Consider the following 25,036-nt stretch of genomic DNA (forward strand, 5'->3'; position numbering starts at 1 on the left):
ACAAATGGGGCAATGTCATTCTTTCTGATGTAGGCATAGAATTCCATTGTGTATATATACCATATTTTCTTGATCCATTCATCTACTAATAAGCATATGGGTTGGTTCCAGATCTTAGCTATGGTAAATAATGCTGCAATAAACATAGTTGTGCTGGTAGCTTTAGTGTCTCTTGTTTGTAAACATTTGGGTAAATGCCCAAAAGTGGGATTGCTGGGTCATAGGGGAGCTCTATGTGGAGTCTTTTGAGGAATCTCCATACTAATTTCCGAAGTGGTTGAACAAGTTTACATTCCCACCAACAATGAAGTAAGGTTCCCTTCTGTCCACATCCCCTCCATCACTTTTAAAATTTGTATTTATCTGCCTAGCTTTGTCCTTTGCCATGTAGTAGAACCTCTTAAGTTTGATGCAATCCCATTTATCCAGTAGCTATGTATGAGACAAGGGCCTCATATCTATAATGTACTTAGAACTCAAAAAATTAAACCCTCCATAAACAAACCTCAAAGAAACAACAACCTAATTAATAAATGAGCTAAAGACTCAGAGACTTCTCAGAGGAAGAAGTGTGCATGGCTAATACATACATGAAGAAATGTTCAACATCTCTGGCCATAAATGAAATGAAAATCAAAACAACATTGAGATTCCACCTCATCCCAGTAAAAATGGCAATTATCACGAAAACTAACAAAATCAGATGCTGGCAGGGATGTGTCCAAAAGGGAACTTTACTACACTGTTGGTGGGAATGTAAACTTGCCCAGCCACTCTGGCAAGCAGCATGGAGATTCCTCAAATGCCTAAACAAAGAGCTTTCCTATGACCCAGCAATCCCACTCCTGAACATTTTTTCCAACTGACCATAAACCAGGTCATACTAAGCCACCAGCACAGGTGTGTCCATTGCAGTTTGCTTACCATAGCTAAGATATGGAATCAACCCAGATGCCCCTCAGTGGATGAATGGATCAAGAAAATGTGGTATATATACACAACAGAATTCTGTACTTCTATGAGAAACAATTATATCACCTCATTTGTATTTTTCCAAGCCAAAAAAATTATACTAAAGTAAGCCAGACCTAAAGAAACATCAGCTACAAGGTTTCCCTCATTTGTAATTAGTAGAATGTGCCTATAAATATACAATTAAACCCAATAGATAGGAAAAGACAAAAATTATACTTGGACATAATAAATTAAACAGGACTCTAAATATTCACACAGTGAGGCCAAAGGAGAATATTCTTAAAAGAGGATCGCAAAGGCTCAATAGTTATGTGCACATCATCATATAAAATGATGCTTATTGGAATTTAAAATGCCAAGAATGGAACAAGAGGGTTTTTATTGAACTCTTTGGATTTTTTTTCTGTTTTCTCCCATTTGTCACTGTTTTTTAATTTCTGTACCCTTTGGCTTAGTTGCAAGTTTATTTAATTGGGGAGGGGAAAAGGAAGGACAGAAACAGTGGAACAAAATGTGGACTAATTCATCAGGGATACTCACTAGACACTCTGTTGGAAATGAACTATACAACTTGAAGGGATGGGGGATCAGGAGGAAAAATGACGGAGAAGGTGTCACTGTTCAAGAAGACATGTGCTCATTTCCTGACTTAAGTAACTGAAATCCTCTGTACAACATCTTTACAGAACAAATTCAAATAAATAAATAAAATTTGTGTATGGCTGGCTATGTTAAACATATACACAGTTTATAAGTGTATCTATTTTAATATATTATTATTAAGTGATTACATTTTCCTCTGATACTACATTTATTTCTGTTTATTTGGCTTGAAGTTGACAGAAATATACCAGTGTCTATTTAATTTATTTCAATACAAATAATTTTAGTAGAATCCAATACATACCTGGGCTATAATCTCACAAATGAATATTAAAGAATAAAAGAAAGTTTTACCTGGGGGAAATTTATATAAAATTTTAAAATCGGATAGCTAACACTCTATAAAGATCAATATGCTATACATATATTATATATGTGTGTGCATATTTTCTATGTATAAGAAAATACAAATATATTCTATCAATTCAATATTTTTGATGGAGAAGGATATGAAAAACCTTTAAAAATAAATTTGAGAACATATCTGAAAGATTTAACAATATGGAAATTTTGGTAGACAATTTTGAAGTTATGACAGAGAAAAATTTTACATGACTAAGCAATAATGTCCTTAAATAAAACCTTCTCAGAAGATGAGAGAGAAGTTCAAGAATGCTTCTCTTTTCTACAGATAACCTATAACCTCTGGGACACAAATCTGGATCTCAAGAGAAATTTAGGGGTATAGGTACATAGCTTTTGATCTTTTCTGCTTGTCCTAGACTTATACTAGTTATTGTAAATAAAGGAAGCCATGGGACCTATGTTTCTTTGGGCCTGGCTTTTTTCCCTTAATAAAATTTTTTCCAAGTCCTTCCATTTCCTAACAAATGAGGTGATATCCTTCTATTTGATGGAGACATAGAATTCCATTGTGTATATATACCACATTTTCTTGATCCATTCATCTACAGAGGGGCATCTAGTTTGGTTCCAAATCTTAGCTATGGTAAATAATGCTGCGATAAACATAGTTGTGCTGGTAGCTTTAGTATGGCTTTGTGATCATTTGGATAAATGCCAAAAATGGGATTGCTGGGGAGCTGTATGTGGAGGCTTTTGAGGATCCTCAATAATGTGTTCCAAAGTGATTGAACAAGTTTACACTCCCACCAACAATGCAGTAGGGTTCCCTTCTGGCCACATCCCCTCCAGCATCTGCTGTTATTAGATTTCTTGATTATAGCTATTCTAACTGGGGTGAGATGGAATCTCAATGTTGTTTTGACTTGCATTTCTTTTATGCCTAGAGAAGTTGAGCATTTCTTCATTTGTCTATTAGCTATTCTTAAGTGAAATGAACCCCAAGATAGGGACACAAGTGGTTTTTTTCTTCTTGCTATTGTTTTTAACGTATTTAAAATGTACTATGTGATTTTTTTTTTGTTTCTCTTGTATGTTCTTCCTCCACAGGATAACCGCTGTTTTTACTGTATTTGATGTCGGTGCCCTGCATCTTGAATATATATTTTTCTAATTTGGGAATGGGAAGGGAAATAACAAAATGCTGAAATCAGGATACAGGGTGACCCATTGTAACAATAAGATGTAAAAGACACTGTTGAAAAACAACTTGGGGGCGGGGAAGGAGTTGGGGAAGTAGGGAGGGAAGGAATGGTAAGGGACAAACAAAGGAGAAGGTAACAATGCTCAATAAGAAATGTACTCATTACCTTACTCATATAACTATAACCCCTCTGTACAGTATTTTTACAATAAAAACATAAAAAAGAAACTAGAGGTATAGATTGAGGATTCATCATTGTTTTACTGGCAAAATGGGTGATGGGAAAGGGGCAAAGGACACACATAATGAGCAATGATGCATCCTTCGTTATGTTCTATGATGATAGAAACAGAAACTTGTCTAGGAGCTAATCTTAGACAATGATGAAATTAGAAGCATGTTGCTTTGAATGACAACCTTACATAAAGATACATAGTTGAATGTATAGTTTTCTTTTCTGAACTGTGGTGAAATGAAGGACAATAATAACATTTAAGTACAGAGAATTATGAAAGAATAGCTCTTGTTTTGGTAAAAGTTATGTCAAACATTTGCAGATGGTAACTAACTGTAATCCCAGTAATTGGTAGGCTAAACTAGGAAGAGTGTACATGCCAAACCTTCCTGCGCTATAGTGAGTTCTAGGAACTGCCATAGGCCATATAGCAAGACACTGTCAAATAGATGGATGGATAAGAGAGACAGACAGATAGATGGACACACATATATAGAGGTCATCAGAAAGCATATCTATACCTTTTGTTAGTCTTAAAAACTGGCACTTATAAGACCATTTTATACACTTCAACTTTCTCTTCTCACATAAATGTAGCACAAGTTTTTACATACAGTCTCTTGTGATTCCATTTGGGTATGTGTTTCTGTTAGGTCACATGTATGAAATGTATGAAAAGTAGTTGTGTTCACTTTTCATACTTAGGGCACAGATTGGTATACTCATCCATGTCTACTTATGAACCCATCACTAATATGCTTCAGGTGCTTCATTTCCAGCCTATGCCTATAATCCTAGCTACTCAGGAGGATGAGATCTGAGGATCTCAATTCAAAATAATCCAGGACTCGTATCTCCAATTAAGCACTAAATATGCAGAAGTGAAATGATGGTTCAAATGGTAGAGCCCTGATCTGAGCATAAGAGCTCAGGGACAATGACGGGGCCCTCAGTTCAAGACCAAAGAATGGTACAAGAAAAGAGAGAGAACAGAAAAGAAGTGTGTGTGTGTGTGTGTGTGTGTGTGTGTGTGTGAGAGAGAGAGAGAGAGAGAGAGAGAGAGAGAGAGAGACTACCTCTACAAATTCCCCAGAGTTAAGAACTGTGGAAAATAGATTACTCTAACCCAAAAGGATTAACAGAACCATTTAGTGATATTGTATAGCAAGAAGTTATATATGGTGGCACATATTCTTGTAACCAAGGACCTGAGTTAGGAAGATTTTCGAGTTCAAGGCCAGCTTGAGCCATATAGACCTAAATATTTATTACTTTTGCGTAAAGTAATCATAACCTCATCTCACAGATTTATTTCATTATCACTAACATGACCTTAGTGATCTGTGCTATTAACCTAGCTCTACCCTGTGATTAGTTCTATTTGATTGAAATTCCATAATAAGTTCCTTAAAAACTTAATTTTATAGCTAACTTAATTTCTATAGGTAATGGCATCTTCTGCATGTCTAACATTTTTACCTTGATAACTGTTAAAACATCCAGTAAATTTGCGCTGGGCTAAGACTCCTCCTACCTGTTAAGAAACAGTGCTGTATTATATGAAAAGAAATATAAAAGAGCCTGTTGTGTGCTTATGTTTTACATATTTAGTTGAGATGATATTTCAGGGGCAAGTCTTCACTTTTTTAAAAATCCTTTTCTACGTAAGTTCTTGCAAATAGAATGCTTTTATTTCTATAGAATAAAGTCTGAATTCAGGTGTTTGGGAAACTTTCTACATGGAGGAAAAAAATCATTAAATTTGTGTGTTCACAGCTAGCCCTGTCGACAGTGTTATACAAAGTGATTCATAAATGTCTAAATGAGATACAAACAATTTTCAGTTAGTTGGTGTTCCTGGTGACTCAGATAGCAGGTGAAGAAGCATAGAAATTATTTCAAAGAACACTTTACATTTTCAACATTAACCTACTGTTTCCTTGAATGACTCCTGAGGAGATAATATTCTAGTTCCTCTTTGTAACATGGGTAACCATGGTAAACAGAGCCAGGTTTATTTGTTGTGTATTTTTCTTTGTCCATGGTCGATTTTTTTTTTAAGTAAAAGGATTTCAGACCAATCCTCATACAGGAAGCAATGTATTTTCCTTTCTCAGTGGCCTTTCCTTTGCCATGCTTAAGTCTGGGAATCAGGTGATTTTAGGTATTAATAGTCTGTTAGGGAAACAAAGTGTAATTCGATTTCTCAAGCTTCAAATAACAATCACTATCTGTTTTGGAAATCAGTCAGAGAAGGAGCTTGAGAAACTGGATTTTATGATAATTGCATCCATTCACAGAATGAGGTACATTATTTATTTATTTTTTATTATTTACTATTATGGCAAGCTTATTGTGTGCCAGGCCCTGCTCTATTAGAAGTGCTTACTCATTTGGTATTCAAAATAACCTTAGAATTCATATGTCATTATTGTAATTTTCCATTTATACAAAAAGGACAGTAAGGAAAATAGAGTCATTGAACACTGTGCTCATGATGACATAGGTATTAAGTAACAGAACTAGGACAGAAACCCTGAGGTCTAGCTCTAGAGTCTCTGTCCTTCCCTACTGTTCTTCCCTATCTCCTCATCTGATATAGAAATGGTAGCCCTTATGTCAAAACAGAAGCACATAATAAATGAAGCATGCTTTAGCACCAAGACTCTATATGCAGGCTTCTTCAGTGATATAGCCAGTGTTCCGGCTTACCAAAGGTCACTGTGGAACTGGGTTGTGATTTGGGCTAACTACTCACACAGGAAACAGAGCTGCCATATAAATTCTTTTCCTCATTCAGCTATTCAAAAACCACATAGTGCTTAAAAGTCTAGTTTGTAGTAATCTGCCAAGCTCCTAACTCTCATATTACCATTGATAAATTGCACAATCTTTTAAACATTTAATAATAACAACTACTGAAGTAGGAAGGTACCCTTATCTCCATAAACGGTAAAACTGGATTCACAGAAAAGATAACAACTTTTATAAGGTCAAATAGCCAAGGTGGCAGAGCCAGGTTTGTTATTCTTTTTTTTTATTGTAAAGATGCTGTACAGAGGGGTTACAATTATATGAGTAAGGCAATGAGTACATTACTTGTTGATCACTGTTACCCCTTCCCTTCCTTGGTGTTGTCCACTATCACTTCCCTCCCCCACCTCCTACATAGGTTTGCTATTCTTTTTTTTATAAGTTTTTTTAATTGTGAAACTACCATACAGAGGGGTTACTATTACATGAACAAGGTAATGAGTACATTTCTTATCAAGCATTGTTGCCTCCTCCTTTGTTTCCCCTTACCATCCCTGCCCTTCCATCTCCCCCCCACCCCAATGTAAAGTTCATTTTTTGACATAATGTCTTGTACATCTCATTGTTGTAATGCTGGCTCCAGGGTGTAACTCATGGAATCATTCTAAGGCCTACAGGAATGGTGCCTTCTCTGACATCTGGCATTTATAATGCTTTTGATTGACTATGAAGAGACTGTGATTAAACAATTTGTTTACTATAGCTGAAGATCTTGAAAACAGTGATGTTATTTCAGCTTACCTAACACAACTAAAAAGAGTGACAGAAAGTAAGTCATGTAGCAATATAGGTTGCATCCAGCAATTGACAGTAAATAGTGTGAAAAAAAAACAAAAAAATAGAAAATTTCTATCTTAGCACTATAATTTTGATATGGTTGTATTTGCAAAGGTTCATGTGTGGAGGCTTGGTCCTAGGACTTTTAAGACCTGTAGTCTAGTGGCAGATTATTAGGCCATTGACATTTTGACCTAGGGAAGGGATTAAGATAATTTTTGTAGAACCCTTAATAGTTTCCTTCTAGACTGAGTTATTATATGATTGGTCCCCTGATCTCTGAATCTCCCATGCTCTCTGACTTTCTCCCTGATGATGTAATCACTCAATCTTGCACACACGTTTGCTAAGATGCCACAAGATCCTCACCAGAGCTGAACTTGTGACAGCACTGTGTCTGCAGCCTCCAGAACTGTGAACTAAATAAAACCATTTTCTTTGTCAACTAGGTTGGGTCCTTTAGGCATTTCTTTGTAACAATGAGAAACAGACTAGCATACATGGTGTATTTAACAATTCATAAATGTTCAATAATTGCCATTTTGTAATAATATAAATTCATTAGGATCTAACTCATTATATATACATATATGTATATATATACATGATATATAATTTATTATATATATTATACACAGATATAATATATACATTATTATATATTATATACATATACATATATAAAATTAAAGTATGTTCTATATATGTAGAACTATACATTAATATGCATGTATGTATATATATATATGGATATATATGATCATCATGTGTTTATGTATATGTTTATCTTTAAGGTCCTTAAAACTCTCTTTCTAAACTTGGCACACTTCAGTTAGTATAATGGTCTTTTGCCTTGGCATTTAAGCTTCAATTTCTTTTTTTGAATTACATTTTGTTATTTAAAGCTAGTTGTACTAAGGACTTACTATCCAACAAATCCAATTTTGAACACAATGCATCTTGATCAATATCACCCCTTTCATCATTTTCCCCATCCCTCACAACCCAAGCTATCTCCTCAGTTTCTATATTTCATAGGGTAGGCACTGAATATTATACATGTATTTCTGGCCCTGCTCTTTCTCTTTTCATTTGAATGAATACCAGCTTACTAGTATTCATTTTGCTCGATTGTGCGTTTGTTTTTCTAAAGAATTCTCCCCAACAACTACCACACTTCAGATAATATATTTGTGTTCACTTACAACCCCGTGTGTGTTTACTTGTGCATTTATAAATTATTTCTATCTTCCATATAGGAAAGAAAATATGCATCATTTGTCTCTCTGAGCCTGACTTACTTCATTTAACATAATTTTTCCAGGACCAACCATGTCTTTACAAATAATGTAATATCATTATTCCTAATGGGTGAGTAAAATTCTAATTTCATTGTGCACATATACTACATTTTCTTGATACATCAAGGGGCATCTGGGATATTTCCATACCTTCTCTGTGGTGAACAGTGCAGCAATGAAAATGATCGTGTAATTAGCTTTACTGTACCCCGATATTTAATCTTTTGGATAAATTTCAAAAAGTGGTATTGCTGGAACACAGAGTAGTTATATGTTTAATTTTTTGAGAAATTTCCAAACTGCATTCCAGAGTAGTCAAGCAAATTTACATTTACACCAACCGTTTCCCCACATTTGCACCATCAGTGGTTGTTGGTATTCTTCATGACAGTCATTCTGAGTTAATTTCAGTGGTGTTTTGATTTGCATTTCCTTTATGGCCAGAGATGTTGAGCATTTCTTCATGTATCTATTGACTGTTTTTATGTTTTCTTCTGAAATTTTTTTTATTAAGCAATTTCTTCTACATCTATGGACTCAGTTACACTGGATGTTTTCGCTTCCTGAAATAGTATATGCCTCTTTCACCTCCCAACAATCCTTTTGAATATGGTGTATTGTGGTTGCTGAATAATGGACTCTCTTTCTCCCAGGTTTATTGCTGTGCATTATTTTCAAGAAAGGGAAATGTAAAAGACAAACACTTCCAATGAATGTTATGTAAGGACATACTAGCTCTTACCATTTAGTTTTAGCCTAACTTTCATTTAGCTTTATTTATTAGAGCTTGAGACAGGAATTTGTATCAATGAACAAGCAAATAAAAAAATAATATAGAAGCCAGGCACTGATGTTTCATTCCTGTGTTCCTAACTATTCAGGAGTCTGAGATCTGAGGATCGCAGTTTGATGCCAGCCTGGTCAGAAAAGTATGTGAGTTTATTATCTCCATTTAACAACCCAAAGCTAGAAGTAGAGGTATGGCTCAAGAAGTAGAGTGCTAGCCTTATGTGAAAAAACTCATGGACACATGAAGCTCGGCTTCAAGCCCTCGTGTGGAATTTAAAAAAATGTATAAATAGCTGCATAAAAAAACAAATAAAATAAATTGGAGGTTTGTGTTATAATGAAAACAAGTCATCTTCTTTATCGAAAATAAAAATATGAGAATTTGGTAGACTTTACAATTCAAAATGACTTAAGGGGATGGGAAGGTAGCTCAGTGGTAGAGTGCTTGCCTTGCATGCATGAAGCCCTGGGTTTGATTCCTCAGCACCACATAAGCAGAAAAAGCTGGAAGTGGTACTGTGGCTCAAGTGGTAGAGCGCTAGCCTTGAGCTGAAGAGCTGAGGGACAGTGCCTAGGCCCAGAGTTCAGACCCCATGACCGACAAAAATAAATGACTTAAGCATAAACACTATATGAGATATCAAGTTTGAAGCTCTGTAATGCTTTTCATAATGTGCTTAAGACTAGCCATCAGAATAGGAATCTGATCTATTCATAGGTGGATGATGTGTGAGTTTGGTGAAGGTGGTGGTGTTAAGCTACTGCTTGTTGAGCATGGGGCTATATTACTTGAAAGCATTTTTGTGTTATTTATTTGGCCTATCTCAGAGTAAGATCTTACTACCTGTGTCTCTCATACAGATGGGATTGTAGTCATGTGCCCCCATGCTTGTCTGACTATTCTTAAGAGATTACAAATATTTTTGCCAGTTCTAGAGCTTGAATTCACGGCCTGAGTATTGTCCCTGAGCTTTGTGCTCAAAGTTAATGCTCTACTATTTGAGTCATAGCTCCATTTCTATCTTTGGTGGTTATGGAGATAAGAGTCTCATAGACTTTCCTGCCCTGGGCAGCATACTATGTAAGTCCTCTGATTTCAGCCACCTGAATAGCTAGGTTTCAAGCATGAGCCTCCAGTGCCCATCTAACTAACTGTAATCTTATTGACAAGCTAAACAGATATAAAATAAAGAAGAAGATGTTCTCTGGTCAACCATTTTATAAATGATTTTTAGAAAAGAAAAAGGAATTTTTAATTATCATTACTCAGAAAATTACCTATGCCCCAATAAGTACTATAAAAAGACAGAGGCAAATTATCACAGACTGTACTCTTGGAAAATAAAATATACATACAGATCTATCATGGACTCTTTAGAAGTTAGATCCGAAAACCATATCACATGTTCAGAATTAAAGGAAAGATCAGCATAGAGCTCTTACAATTTTATAAGGAATCATTAATTGCTATTATGTTGTTATAATGCTAAATGGATAGAGGTCTGAATATTGCTTATGCAGTACAAGCTGGATGAGAAGCAGAGTAAGAGAAGACACAGAAAAGATGAAATATAGTGAACAAGAGGATAAAAGGCCACTCACTATATTGAGCCCATGCTTGCTTGCATTACCTGCTCTTTCCTGACATGGATCTTGAGGTGGGTGTGGCTTTCAACTTCAGAACGTGAAGAGAGATAAGGTGTTTTTGAAATGTACCTTTTTGACACATGTAATACTCATTTGGATTTTTATCTGTCCTAAAACAACATCTAGAGAAAAACATTACCAAAATAAATGTGTAGACCATGAAGGAAATTGGGAGAAAAAAGAAATGCCGTCTAAGTCTGCAAATTGTATTACGTGATAGATTAAAACTTTCAACATTCAGTCCAGCCACCTAGAAACCTATAAGGGTTCTGCTGCTCAGCAGAGCAGAGGACACAAGAACCATGTCCAACGATACAGAGGTATGTGCTGCAGAATAAATAAGTTTCTGATGGACCTGTAGCAGCACATATATTTCAGGACTTGGAAAGCATTAAAAGAACCTTCTGGGGAATGCTGACACATGTAGGGCTCTGCCAAGCCACCTAGAGATATATGTTCAGGCTATGAACAGCTTCTTTCCAGTCTTGTCTGTTCTAGATGTAACAGGTATGGTGGTGTTCAGGATGGAACCTTCTAATCAAATATGTTGTATAGGATTATGCATCTCCAAATAGCAGTTGGTACAACCCAGAACTTAATATGCTTGTACCAAAGGGAAAGTATACACCATATTCTAAGACATAATCCATATTCATCACAGCACTGAGACTACAAATGAGAATATTTTAAGTAGAATTTCACAGAGAAAAGCACCTCAAAAAGCTTACACAGGAGTGTTCATTTGGGTCCTTCTAACTCTGTACTTTTTAAGAAGTGAGAGTCCCACAGTAAAAGTATTATGGCCTATGTGCATGAGTATTAACAGCATTTTTTTCTTATAAGAGGGTGCTCCATAAATCATCTGTGTCCTATAGTTGAACTATAACCATGGTACTTTAGTACTAATGTTATCAAAAGCAGCAAGAGAAAGAGGACAAAAAAAGTCTGTCTAAAGTAATTCAATTTAATTCAGAAATAAACTGTAAAGGATATGCACTTAAGTTAATTAAAGCTACGAGAAAAAAAAACAGAATATGTTTCCCTCAAGGGAAGGTGCAAATGAGAAGTGATGGAAGAATCACAACCAAGTTTAGTGAGTGACGGCTGTTAAAGTTTGCCATACTCTTTACAAAGCAGAACTGCTTTCTGCCAGAAGGTGATCAAAACAACATTCATTATAGACTTTGATGTTCTGGACTGTCACATAGGACATTATTTTGCCTTTGACCTGCATGGACTTTTTACATAGCAAGGTGATTTATTTGTAGATATGATAGAAGGATTATAGATTCCATATTTGGAGCTTTTAACATAAGAGATAATACAGAATTATATATACTGATATTAATTTATTATATAAAATCACAGCATATTCAGAAACATAGCTAGACATAATGAGATGTGAGAAATTAGAAATGTGACACCAATGATTATGTTCAAGACTTTCCTTAACTCAGTCCATATTTCTAAAACCATATTTTCCAATCATCTTTATAATGAAACTTGGTATTTGACCTCCATTTGTCTGTCTCCTGGGTTTTAATTTTGAATTAACTCAAAGCTCAGGAGGTGAAGAATAGGGTATTACTTATTGATCCCTCTAACTCAAAGTGTAGTGACTAAAATACAATACTAGATGACATGACCAGATTATTTATTATTATCAGATCAATCATTGTTTAATAGTCCTAATTTTTGTGACTCCATATTAAGACATAGTCTGTACAGAATCCAGACAGCACATAGCTTAGGGTCAGTAGAGAAGGTATGACTTCTTAAAAACATCATTTACATATGTTCTATATTTTTAAGAAGGAAAGGCCTCAGAAAAGATTTATATTAAGAGTTGGACAGCTCATTTGGAAATTTCATACAACAAAAGTTTTAGTATTGTTATTTGAACAGTTCTATGTTTAGTAATTCTTACTCCCTTAATCTACAAAAATAAAAAGGAAATCAAGAAGTTTATGCATTCAGTTGGAGTTATATTAGTTAACGTCATTCAAAAAACTAGCAATCTTTTTTTCACTACATACATAAACCAATAAAAACTAACTAATGTATTTTAAGCTACTTGCATTGCACTTCATAAGACATAGCTCTGGGATTTCAGAGATGGAGATTTAAACATCAACTCTGAACAACATTACCCCTGACTCACCAACCATTGCTAATACAAATTGTAGTTTTACCAATATGTCATCTTCTTTGTTTCTCTTCCAAACATATTTCCCAAATGGAATAAAAGTTATGATTATTTAGATGTTTGAATTTATTCTAATAATTATGTGCTTCCTGTATCTATTATAAAAATGCTCAAAAATGAAATCACAAGAAAAAGAAAAAATGCTCTAGTTCAATTATCAAGCAATAAAAATAGGTGGAAATAAAAATATTACACTTCTTTATCATCTTTAGAAGAAAATTGACTCTCCCAATTTAGGTGCCTTTACTATGAGCTATTTCTCTCTTCTGCATACCCAGTCCTGCACCAAGTTTTCACCAGAAGTAAACAAACACAGTGTTGATTCTTTAAAGAAAATTGTAAATCAAAGAGAAGCATCGTAACATATACTAATGCTCTTTCTCACATCAAAGTTTATCTATCTATCAGTCATATATCTTTCAACTTGTCTATTTAGCTATGCTTTATCATCATCATCATCATCATCATTATCATCTAATCTATCAACATAGTACATACAGACATATATGTTTGTTAATATAAGATGTGGTTGGGCTGGGAAGATGGCTCAGTGGTAGAGCGCTTGCCTTGCATGCCTGAGGCCCTGGGTTCAATTCCTCAGCACCACATAAGCAAAAAGAAAAAGGCCGGAAGTGATGCTGTGGCTCAAGTGGTAGAGTGCTAGCCTTGAGCTGAAGAGCTGAGGGACAGTGCCCAGGCCCAGAGTTCAGGCCCCATGACCGGACCCCCCCCCAAAAAAAAGATGTGGTTAATACGGTTTAATAAGATACTATTTAATAAGAAACTGTTTAATAAAATATTGAAAATGTGAAATATTTTCACTTTTCAATAATTGACAAGACATTTTGAGGTAAACTATTGGGAAAATATGATTTGTTACAGAATTTTGAGAACTCTGGGACCAGTAGATTAACAGCAGTTTACTTATTTACACCAACCTCTAAACTTTTGTGTTCCATTCCCCAGTTTGTGAAGCCTGTGTGTTTCTTTCAAATGCCTAGGATTTTGCTTCATTCAACCTCCACTAGGTGTATAAATGGAGGTAATCAGGCAGAGTAGTGGTTAACAAACAGCCAATCAGCTTCACATGCAGCAAGCATTAGAGGACAGTAAAGGACATTAAAGCATTACAAAGAAAGAAACACTCAGAAATAGAACTCTAGTTAATTTGCTCTTGCACTGCAACTCAGAATGATAGTGGGCTCTCTCCTACCACAGTGGGCAGGTAATCTTTGATGAGATGTAAAGTATATGCACTGTAATGAGTTGCCTCAGAATAGCTGCTGTTTTAGGAAGTTCACAATGGCTGAGTTTAAGAGTTAATAGGGAATTAGAGCCAGGCACTGATGGTTCATGCCTGTACTCTTAGCTACTTAGGAGGCTGATCTCTAAGGATTGCAGTTCAACGCTAGTCCAGACAGGAAAATCCATGGGACTCTTTCTCCATTTAAATACCAAAAGCCAGAAATGGTTCAAATGGTAGAATGCTAGTCCTGAGCAAAGAAATGTGAGGGACAGTACCCAGTCCTTGAGTTCAAGCCCCAGGACCAGAATCAAAATGCATATACACATGCACACACAAACATACATACATACATACATACATGCATACATACATACATAAATGAGTTAATGGGGGAATAGAAAAACTTCTTAGGGATAGCAATACATTCATACATGCATACATACATACATGCATATATATATATACACATATATCTATATGTTTAGATAAATGATACAGATTCATACATACAATAAGACAAACAGTAAAAATGTCCCTGATGATATTTTTAAATCTTCATTAAGTAAATACTGATCATTTATTAATCTGTTAAAGAAATATCCCATTATTAAACTTCTCAGGAATGTTATGTCTATGTATATATAGATGGCTCATCCAATATGATATGAGTTCTGTTTTTTTAACCTTTTTATTTATAACAAGACTAGAGATATTTGTTAACTCTGGCAAGCAGAGTCAATGCTGTAGCCTTAAATTCTCATGCTGCTGGATGCTATTGCACTAGCTTTATTACCTCAATTTAAAACATCATTTTCAGAATCCTATATAAATAATATATTAGCTAAAGAACAAATACAATAATCTAATGAGGTTATGTAACCCAACTCCATGGGTGATTAGTTCTTTTTAACTTAGGTAAATTGCTCCCACAGCAGAATAATATTAGTTAAACTCACCTATAAATTGGAAAAATACACTATCTGTTATGGATTGAACTGCATCATACTTGACAAATGGTATCTGTGATGTGCTAACAACCAGTGCCTCAAAAAGTGATATCATTTGAAAAGTAGTTTCATAGAGGTAATTAAGTTAAAATGAGGTGATACTGAAGTGGAAGGGGCCACTGATCTAACAGGTGCCCTTTGTGTTACAAAGAACATCATGTAAAAATAACGAGATTCAGGCATAAAAAGATAAAGACAGACAATGGATGGTTGCATCCACACGTCAAGGAGTGCCAAGTATTGCCAGCCAACATTCAGGAACAGGGAAAGAGGCTTGCTTCTTCTTCGCCCTCAGGAAGAATCCAACTTGCCAACACTTCCATCCAGATGTCACACAACCTCCTGAACTGTGAGACAAAGAACTGTTGTATAAGTCTCTCAGCCTGTGGTACTTGTATGGTAGCCCTAGGAAACTAATATTTCACTCAAGATCATTGTAAAGCTGAAGGAAAATAGTCCGTACCATACTTGACCTTGGAGAACCTCTTAATGAATTATTATTTTTCATCACAGTGGTCAATAACAGAACACATTTTATTGTGCAACAACTATTTTTCATTTATTTATCATTTCTATTTTGGAAAAATTGAAATATGGAAATATCCTAGTGGTGAGACAGTAGAGAAGAAATTATAAAGGAGATAAATCTTATACCAGTCAGTATGTGCTAATTGTGTGAATCCTCTGTAAATGGTTTGGCAGGAGAGAAGCTTGGAACACTTAGCTAAATTGAAGTTTGGGGATTATCTATGAATTTAAAGTATCCATGCCATTTTGGCCCCTATTAGCACAAGTAATTGAGAGGAAAATCTTGCCAGTTATGCTTTTCCATAAGGCTTAATGTGGACTTCAATATTTAAGTAATTCATTAGCCAGCTTAAATGGTAACATGGAAAAACCTTAAAGGATGCAAGAGATAGCTATGACCTTCATTTCAGAGATGAGCAAATTGAGGCCATAGAGGTTATAATGGACTTAGGGTTATACAGTTTACATTGAAAATGCTGACATTAGTATCCCTGTCTTCTAATGTTTTTTTGCTAAAAACTCGAGTGTTCCTCTCAGAAATCTGAATTACTTTCAGAATTCTGTGGAGCTTTTTACAATAGTCAGGACGTAAGCTCTGCATAAAGAACCTTAAGATTGTGGTTAGGAGAAGTCAAGTCCAAAGAGAAGAAAGTGACATTTGTTTAATAATATTTTCCGTAAAGATATCTCAACAGTTTTATTTAGGGATGGGACAGATATGGTACAGAGGACAGTTAATACTTACCCTCAAGTTATTAACTGCATAACACATTTAGAGAAATCTCTTTATGTTGTTTATAAGATCCATTAACTGTGACCTGAGAAGACCTTGCTAGGACAAGCCCTGAAAGCCCTAAATGGCGTTTGAAAATGCAGTTACCTCAGATTGAAGTCATTTGCATTATATTATTTTAAAAAATAGGACACTTTGACCATGAAGATCACTAGAACAGCTGAACTTTGGCCTCTCACATGGTTTTGCAAATCAGAATGTGCTCATTCCTCACTTAGCAACTAACCCCACTTAAATCAAAGCAAGCACCACCTTTCACCTCTGGCATGCTTGGCTTTTAAGAAGGCCTTGCGGGAAGAAGTATTAGACTTTTAATACAACAAACTTTGTTGTATTGCGTTTCATTTTTTTCCCACTTTGGTTTGTTATTTTTATATTTCCAGCTTTTATAGGACATTTCCATGTTGTCTGCCCTAGAGGCATCGCTACTGTAATTGAGGGGCCCCTTTTAGAATCTATTCCAGAAAGAATCATTCAGTTTCATTTCGCAGCTTCATAGCCCAGAACCAGAACGTTTCAAAAGACACTCAATAACACCAGTGCAGGGACCCCTCTGGACAACATATCAATTTGTATTATGAAGTGAATTATGGCTGTACCCACCAGAGCTGGTATAGTTAAGTGCCTGTCAGTGTTTCTATTATATTTGGAAGGCTTCTTACTTGGTTGCAAAAATACCCTTTAGGCTGAAGCATCCAATGGTCAATTTAGGAAGTTACTGTTCTCTTTGTTTAGTTTCTACTGTTTTTAAAGTGCTAGTACCTTTTGTGTTTTGTTGGGCACATTTTAAAATAAAGAAAGCTTTGGGTTTCTAAATCAACAGGCAGCCTGACAGTGGATTTAATGATGGAAGACTGTGGTGAATTCAAGGTCATATGTATGAGTGAGGCCCACATTGCTCTCCTTGGAAATTAATCAAGGCATTAAAAGCAAAGTTCTAATGAAGTGCAAATGTTTTCTTAAAATTATGTGTAAGTTATCCTGAAATGTTTATGCATATGTTGCATGGATGTGACAAATTTTTGCTTAGGGCTCAGGGACTTGCCTTTTGTAAAGACATATTTTGTATATACCTGTCATTAGTTTGAATTCACAGACATTCTATCCCTTTTTCAAAACTTAGCTCCTATGTCCCAGTTTCTGAGTAACCTGGCTCCCACCAACATATGCAAAAGATTTAGGGATTCTTATTTTATCACATTGTAGATAAAATGTCTACTTCCAATCTAGCAATTCGTTTATTTTACCCTGTACTTGTATGTCTGTTTCTTTCATAGACTGCCCAAGCTGAGGATAAAGACATGTCTTGCTTATTAGAAAAACTTCATCCTCAATGAGCAGTGGGTATTTGAATGTATAAAAGAATGGGTAGGTAAATGAGCAAATGGAATAGATGAACTATGACATAGGTTAGTGACAAGAGTACTCAAGGAACCAAAATTTGCAGTCTAGAAAACAAAGGACTGCTTTAATGTGATTTCCCAATTCTTGTTTTTAGCCTTCCAGAGGGCAATCCTTCTTACATGCACCATAATGAAGAATCTCCTAGAAAATTGGACCACTTGTAAACTCTTAATGGAAGAGAGAGAAGCCATAGAATATAGTTTTTGATACAGTTGAGAAAATCACTGATCAAGGAAGAAGAAGATGAAGTATTTGTTCTGACATAGTTACTGACTCTGTGACCCTTTTCAAGTTACTTAATAGCTCAGTGATTCAATCTCTCTGCAAATGGTGATAAATAATAGCAGTTTTTGTGTGCTTTACAGAAGTGGCTAGTAGGAAAGCTCAGCATATCTGAAATATCATAGAGACAAAAATTACTTATATTCTATGTAGTTTAACATTATGTTTCTATGGCAAACTACTACATGATATATACCATGAAACTAATCCGGCAAAGTAGACAATTTTGTTAAAATTGTATTAACTTTTTTACAACATGTAAGTGGAAGATGTAATTCTCTTTGCCACAGGCATATGAATAATAACCTTTCTCTAAAGAGAGGGAATCAAAGCAGTAATCATCAAAGAGACATGTTATCTATGCTATATTGATATTTTACCCAATGATCTCTGCATTTGGTATTTGAGGGTAGTCCATAGTAATCAGTGTGGTGGATAAGTTGCCATGTTCTGTATAAATAGCTATGTATGTTTTCAAGGAAAGGACTAAGAAGAAGGATAGATGATTTTATAAGAAAATGATTGGGGAGGGAAGGGAGGAGATGGGGAGATGGAGGGAGGGAAGGGATGGTAGGGGAAAAAACAAACGAGTGGATAACAATGCTCAATGGGAAATGTACTCATTACCTTACTCATGTAACTGTAACCCCTCTGTACAGTATTTTTACAAATATATATTAAATATAAATTTTAAAATGATTGGAAGATTTCTGTCTGTATAACCACCGATTTGCCTAGGGGTTGCATTTTAAGGATGCCAAACATCAGTGTCTAAGGATAATCCATGAATCATCTGCTTCTATATAATTTGGAATATTGTAAATGAAGGCAAAAACACCAGTGTGAACATAAGGAGCAAATAAACTTCAGGAGACATTTTAAGGAATAGAGAATACTACATGTTAAACAATGTCTTTAGATGGTTTCGTTGATGACACTCAAGTGTAAGAACCATAAGAGCTTGCTTTGTGTGCTGTAGTTTGGGGAGGGATAATGTACATAGAAGACCAAGGATCATGAGAAACTGAACTTCCCTCGGCATCAAAGGATCATTACCTTTGCTTTCAGAATCACTCAGTACATTATCTTTTGTAGAATTTAGGGAAGAATTAGAAATTAATCCAGATTTAAGGAACGAAAAAAAGGAACATTTTGGAAAATGGAGGCAGTTCGGGCTTAAAGTGCCTGAAAAAAAAACAAATAGCCCCTTTTGTAGCATATTATCAGGGTTCAAGGATAATTTGTATTTATGGAGGAAGGAAGAAAGAGCTACTTGATTCTTCCTTGTGTTTTCCTGGATGCCTTCAGGAAATCTATCTACTTCAGCTTCACAACCTTTTGGGTATTTTTTTCTTGGGGTCCACTAGCAAGAAAAACTGCGTAATTTATCAATGTAGCATCTATAACATTTCTCTTTTGATGGTTTATTGTTTTCACTTTCCTTAGTAAGTTAGCACATGGAAATTCCAACAATTATAGAAAGAATACAGAGGCAGATGAAAAACACCTGAGGTTTGGCTACAGTAGAGCAATTACTGCTCTCATTTGGGTGGAAATTTTTCTAGAGCTATATACTCACTGCAGGATGTGATTCCATTTATCTAAAATTATACCCATAATTAAATTTACATTTATTTACATACATACATATAAAAATGTACTTAGTTTCCTATCATATTTTACATGTTTTATCATTTGTTTTTCCATGTCAATGACACTTGAGAAAAAATGTTGTAATCACAGACTCTATGCTAAAACAGGGAAATAATCAAACCTCCAGTAAAGCTGTTGTCAGTTATCTGATCTTCATTCTTACCTTGGAGAAGTATAACCTCCCTCAGAAAGCCTCTGTATTTTTCTTAGTTTTAGATTCACAGTACTTGGGAAATTCCAGGTTTCAATAAGTTTCTGTCTACCATTCTTCATCAAATCACTTCACCAAAAACTTAGAGAGAAACTATAACTGAGAGTCTTCTGGTTCACGAAAGACTCTTAAATATCTAATAGAACAAAAGTCTACAATTTCTTCCTGTTTCTTGTTATTCTTATTGGTTCTGTTAGCTTTTCCTATAGAGTGATGTCTAGAACACTCTTTCCTTGATGAGCATAAAAGGATGAAATGAATTGTAACATTTATGCAATATGTACAGTGTTCAGAGTGCATCAAATGAATTACTTTACAGATTTCTTGTACTTCCTGTGCAAGTCAGTAACTGATGTCATCCTGGGAACACTGAAGCAACACTTCTCAAGGAGAATGAGGAGGATGACCCTACAACTTACTCAGGAAAGCCTGGGGTGGGAAAATGAGGAGCAAATATTTGGTAGGTAGATAACCTGTCTTGAGAGTGGTGACTGTGTTTTGATACTGAGGCTGTGAATATGTATCTCTTATGTTTTATTTATCTTTTTTTTTTTTTTTGCTGATCCTAGGGACTGAACTCAGGGCCTGGGCACTATCCCTGAGAGTCTCTGTGCTCACAACTAGCACTCTACCAATTGAGCCACAGCACCACTTCTGGCTTTTTCTGAGTAGTTTATTGGAAATAAGAGTTTCATGGACTTTTTTCCCTGGACTGGGTTCAACCATGTTCCTCAGATCTCAGCCTCCTGAGTAGATAAGATTATAGGCATGAGCCACAGGCACCAGCTGTTAATATGGTTTAAATGTATAAAAGCTACTGAATTATTCCATGATGATGATTAATAAAGTAAGCAAAGTTTGGCTAAATGAAGAAACAAATGGAGCAAGTAATTAACCCAAGTTTATTCCAGAGACCACACACTTAATCACAACACAATCCAGCCCCACTCATGGCTACAATGCCTCGTTAAATTTAAAAATAATTCTTGACTTAAAAATATTAGTATTTTTACTGCAGAAGTCTTAAATGCCTTTGTCATATTGATAAGTATGCTTAATCCCTAACAGGATGGTGTATATAGGGTGTGCTATCATTTCTCGTTATTTTCTTTTTCTGGGCAACTCAATTTACCTGAAGAACTGCTTGAAGAATTATGTTTTATAAAATATATCTATTGATATATTTTGATACTGATATGTTTTCTTCAGAGGAATGAACACAATGTTTATTACAGTCTTATTTTACTTGGATGATACATTTCCTGTGCTAGCAAAACTTCACTTGAATTCAATTGTCACAGTGAAGAATGGACAGTTTATTGTGATTACTTTGATGATAACTTTTCTACAAATTGTCCATAATGGTTGAGAGCTGCCGAGTAGCACCTGGGATCCTAGCTATTCAGGAGGCCCAGATCAGGAGCATAGAAGTTTTTAAGCCAGCCTGAACAAAAAAGTTCAATAGACTCCATCTCTAAAACAAGCAGCAAAAAGCCAGACTAGATGGATGCTTTGAGTGGTAGAGTACCATCCATTAACAAGCAAGTGGGAAAAAAAAAACAAGCAAGTGGACTGATAAAGCAAGTATAAGTCCTGAGTTTTAAACATTGATGATACCACAAGAAAGAGAGGAAGAGAAAGACAGACAGATAAACAGAGGAAAATAAAGAAAAGAAGGAAGGGAGAGAGAAAGGGAGGAAGGGACAGAGGAAGGAAGGAAGGAAGGAAGAGAAAGAAAGAAAGAAAAGAAGGAAGGGAGGGGGGACGAAAGAAGGAAGGAAGGAGGGAAGGAAGGAAGGAAAAGAAAAAAATTATAGTACAACCAGTAAAATCATCAAAGAAACGAAATAATTTCATTTACTATTTTCTATTTGAAAAAAAATTACATTTACTTTTCAGTGAACTTTATGTAAATGTTAGGTGAAGCAAGCACACACCAACACTATTTAAAATTTTTGATAAAACTCATGTTGTGAGGGAGTGAACATTTGGCACCTATATTTTTAACTCAACAATTTCTGGTTTTAATTAATTTATCATAAATAACTAAAAGCATTAACATTTTTAATTTAAAAAATAATTAGTACTTTATGTAAATTTTGTGATTTTTTTGTTGTTCTGAAAAAGGAAGATACTTTCAGAAAGTTAAAATAGTTGGAAACTCTCAGCAATAATTTACTATAAAAATGTAATTCCTACTTAATCAAAACCAGCATGTAACTCATTTTTCCAATTCCCCTCTTCTAAATTGGTTACTATAATTTTATAGAAATTGTGGAATTAATGAAAAGTAAATTTCCTGTTATATATTTATTTATATGCTTTATGACTCAGTTCCCTAATCTACACATAAATACATATCTTTAAAAATTGCATAAATAATTTATAAGATATACATGTAAATACATCCTTCCAAAATTATGCATAAAACCTTAACTAATCTCTTCCTCTATCCTGTCATCATTATTTGGCTTCATTTTCCTCTATACACAGTCTGGAGCCCATTTGAAGCCATTTCCTGGATGCTCATATATTATCCTTCCAATCTCTAATCTTTTCAAATTATAATCACAATCAAGTTGGCAGGGCTTACAATTTGGATATCCCCCCTGCTACTTCTGCTGGTGATCCTCTAGCATGCCAAACAAATATCCTCATATAGGCCCAGTTTGATGCATTGTAAACACAACTTAATATCCTTAGTCTGTTGTTAAGTCTACAGTTTTTTGCCTCAACAGAAAAAATAAGTATTGCAAAGCAAAGAAAGAAAAGCAAAAGGAAAAACTAGTCACATCCTACCTTAGGAGACTTAATACTGTTACTGAACAGAAACAAAATATTCCTTTCTTTGGAAATTGAAACAGTCGTTACTCAAAACAGGCCCTCCTACCTCCATTCAATGGCTTTGTGTGTATTGCTATAAATGTTTACTTTTAGGTGCAGGGCCAAAGAAAGTCATGCTTTTTTCTTTCATACAATTGTTTATAACATATTTATAAGATGATTTTATGTTGCTTTGTATGTCCCTCCCCCACGGTATGACCCCTGCTTTCACTGTATTTGATGTTGGTATAATTTGTGGATGGGAAGGGCAAAAACAAATCGTTAAACTAGGGATACAGGTGGACCCATTGCAACAATGAGGTGTACAAGTCGTTATATTGAAAAATGAACTTTACAACTTTGGGGGGGGAGGATTGGGTCGGGGTGAGTTGGGGGGACTATGGGAAGGGATGGGAAGGGGAAACAAAGAGGAGACAGCAATGCTTGATAAGAAATGTACTTGTTATCTTGCCCATGTAACTGTAACCCCTCATGCAATATCTCACTTGTTAAGACCATCCTGTGAGGTCTTTCTTGTGATGGAGGAGGAAGAGTGAGATGGAGAGCAGGAGAAGCTTTATCTACCCTGGCAGCACTAGTGAACAGAATTAGTCCACCAGAGATGATCTGAGATCATGCAGACCATGACTGTGAGTTAGTCACATGTAGCTACTATATGCCAATATGTGATCCTTCCAGTATTGAAGAGGTCCAAGTAAGAGCAGCAGTGACCACCAACCACTCTTCTAGATGGACAGTGATTTGCCAAGTAGAGTTCCATGCGGGAATATTGTATACCTCCTCCCTCCCCTACCTAAATGTAGACTAATGGCACACCAATTCTGACACATCAAGTTTCATTTGTGCCAAGCAAAGAGGAACTCTGAATCAAATGTATGGTTGACGTATTAAGTAATCAGAGCCAATTCTTAATAATAAAAATAAGATATTTTAGTAACATAGTGATTGAAAACTGTAAAACCCCAACTGTGGTTTTAGTGCCAAATACACTACCCAGCCAGAAAGTGGGATTGGCACAGCATGGTTTTCAGTGAAAGAAAAACTATGTTACTTTATACTTTCAGAATGTCAGAGTCTTGATCAAAGCAATTTCAATGATCTCTATAATCAAAAAGAAGAAATTCAAAAAACAGCATTTATCTGTTTGTCTCCCATAAGCAGTCTTTGCTCCTTTTTTCTTAGTCATGCTATTTCTCGCTTAATCCCTTGAAACTCTATGAAATTATTATATCAACTCCATATGGACATACAGTCAATGAGGTGTTCACCCTCTTGGTACTGATATTAACACACTTTACATTGGCAAATGGGTAGTGGCTGGTTTCAACCTTTCTCCCTCCATCATTATTCTTGTGGTCTTGATTTCTTCTCCTGAAGATCTTATAACCCAGAAATTAAGTTCAAAACACCAAGTGGTAAATTGTATTCTGAGACCTCTTCTTTGGGCTCTTGGTGTCTGTCACCTTGTTGTGTGTTCACAGGTCTCTTCTTGTTGTGTATACAGACAGGTTGAGAAGCAGCAAGCTCATCAAATTAGAATTCCACCTTCATGATTTTATTTAACCTTAATTAATTCATAAATCCTCTTTCTTCAAATATAGTCATATAGAATCATATTAATGATTCTATATACAGACTTTGAAATTACACAGCACCAAATATTAGATTCCTCCGCTGTATAGTATTGCCAACAATTTGTTGGTTTAAAAGAACATAAACTTATCATCTCTCTGCTTTGGTAGTAGGTAGGTCCGTGGATATCTTAGTAGGTCCTCCACGAATTGCAGTTAAACTGTGGTATAGATTAGGGTTTTTCTCTGGAGGATTACATAGGAATGTATCCATTTCCAGTTTTACTTTAGTGGTCTGTATTTTATTTCCTTGTGATTGTTGAACAAAGGACTCGGTCTTCTTGCAGGTTATGAGTCAAGGGCCATTCTTAGAATCTGGAGACAACATTGAACTTCTAGTAGCATATGGCCCTGTCCATAGACCTTCTCACAACATTTCAGCTTAATTCTTCATGGTTAGAGGAGAGAGAGAGGAGATTTATCTCCTAGTACATGAAGCCTTATATAACGGAACATACTTATCAAGTTTCATTCCATTATATTTGTCATATAGCATAATAACAGAAGAGACAGACTGTCACCT

The sequence above is a fragment of the Dipodomys ordii genome, unplaced genomic scaffold, assembly GCF_000151885.1.
Source record: "Dipodomys ordii isolate 6190 unplaced genomic scaffold, Dord_2.0 Scaffold93, whole genome shotgun sequence".
In the NCBI taxonomy this organism is placed as follows: Eukaryota; Metazoa; Chordata; class Mammalia; order Rodentia; family Heteromyidae; genus Dipodomys; species Dipodomys ordii.